This window comes from Adiantum capillus-veneris, chromosome 2, assembly GCF_014529385.1.
Source record: "Adiantum capillus-veneris isolate H3 chromosome 2, ASM1452938v2, whole genome shotgun sequence".
In the NCBI taxonomy this organism is placed as follows: domain Eukaryota; kingdom Viridiplantae; phylum Streptophyta; class Polypodiopsida; order Polypodiales; family Pteridaceae; genus Adiantum; species Adiantum capillus-veneris.
This window is the reverse complement of record NC_140932.1, coordinates 145,652,164-145,654,194: the sequence shown is the minus strand read 5'-3', so window position 1 is coordinate 145,654,194 and position 2,031 is coordinate 145,652,164.

Here is a 2,031-nt window from a genome sequence, read left to right as displayed (position 1 = left end):
GAGAATTAAGGAGAGAAGAGATAAGACTAAAGGTTTGGTTAAGAGTTGTGGAGGGAAAGGGAGGATTCCAAAGAGGATTTGGGATAGAAAAAGAAGAGGGAGAAAAAGAGGGTTCTTTTTTATTAAAAAACATTTTAATTTGCAAACTCCTTTCTAAGGTAGAATAAGCTTGAAGAATAGAGGAGAGGGGGGGTGGGGGAGAGGGGGGAATATAATTGAGTCCCATGCCTACAAGCCTTTGTTCGGAGGGAGAGAGAGAACGATTAGAAAATTTATGGAAGGAGAGGTTAGTAACCTTGTGCTCAAGGGAAAACGTGGTAATTTTGCTAAGAGTCAAAATCTTAAAGAGGTGGGGGTTAGTGAGGGGTAGCCAAAATTTACAACGTTTTCTGCCTATGAAGGGGGGGTGGGGAAGAAAAGGTAACACACAAGAAGGAGGGGTCCAAATAAGGGGAAAGAGAGGGGCTTGAAAGAAGAGCAAATGGACCCAAGTGGTAGGGTGCTCTTTCCCTACTTTCCCCTCCTCCATTGTAAGTTTTTTGAAGGTTTAGGTAGGCTACACTTAGGATGCAGAGGCTTGGGTTGCAGTGTGAAAGGGTTGAGGGGGTGGAGGGGAGTTTTGAGTAGAGAGGGTAAGGGGGCGATGCTTGACGAGGAAGGAAAGGGGCAGGATTTCTTTGGAGTGGTTAAAACGGGAGGTGTGTAGGAGGGGGAAGTCATGCAAGGGTGGCCTAAAGGGGGAGAGGGCTTGGGTTTTTTAAAGGGTTGATAGGTGAAATTGACATGGGAAGTTTTATTCAAAGGGAGAGGTTTCTTGAAAGGTTGTCGAGTGTTTTGTGAAGCAAATTTTGAAGGAGAGGGCTTGTAGGAAGTTGAGTGGGATTTGTTAGAGGGCTTCTTTCGGGGGGGTGAGAGTAGTTTTTTCATTTGGGTGGTGACCTCATGAAGCACCAATTCACCCACCGTTTGTTCCTTAGGTAGAGACTCTACTTCTTCCAAGATGGCCGATTGGGACCTCTTCCTAGCATCGTGTGCCGCTACACTTAAAGAAGAGGCTAAATGAGTTTGGAGTATCTCATTTTGAAGTTGTGCATCAAATTCATTGGGGAGGTTAGCTTCCAAAGAGAGAGTTGATTCTCCCAAGTTGTGGATAGGACCCTTGGGAAAGAGATGGGTGCGAGCTTTGTGGTAAGGTCCGAAAGCCTCTCCTCCACAACATCGCGGTACCCATCAAAGGTTTTTTGAAGGTTATTGACAATTAGATCTTGGGCTTGGATGTAAGATTTAGTGCAATCTAATTGAAATTGGATATTGAGAGCGTTAAGCTTGGCGCTTAAGAGTGCTTGAGCTTGAGAATCATCCAAGGTGAGGCGAGGAGGCTTCATACAAAGGCTATGTGGGGCTTTTTGAAAGGAGTGAAGGTTTTGCAGATGAGAAAGGTGTGATTTGGCTTTGCTAAGCTTATGATTGAGGGCCTTAAACTCCACTAAGGAGAGGGAAACAATTTTATTGAATTCCAAGGGCTTTTCAATTTGGGGTAGAATGGGAGAGGGAGCAACCGCAAAGGAGGAAGAGCTTGCGGAGAAAGAACCAAAGGAGGAGGGGAAGGCAAGGGGAGGACTAGTGAGGAGGCCGCCTTGAGAGGTGTTGGGGAAAATGCCACCCTGCATGGTTTGTGGAGAGTTGGATAAAAAGCCACCTTGTATATTTTGTGGAGAGTAAGTAGGGCCGGGATGATGAGAGAGAGAGAGGGGTTAGGGATGCCGAGGTTTTTTGTCACGGGAAGGGAAAATTGATCAAGGTCCTCAAGCGGTAGGTTGGTGGTGAGGCCGAGGATTTCTTCCGAGCTAAAAAGAGTCTTCTTCGAAGAGGTGGGAAGAGGCGATGTTGAAGAGGGTAGGTTAATGAGGTTAGCCACCGAGGTGAAGCCGGGAAAAGTAGATTTGCCCTTAGAAAGGGTGTTTGGTTTTAAGGGAATTACAAGGGCCGGGAAAGCGGAAGTTGGTGGTAGACGATTTGCGGTGTGGGCCG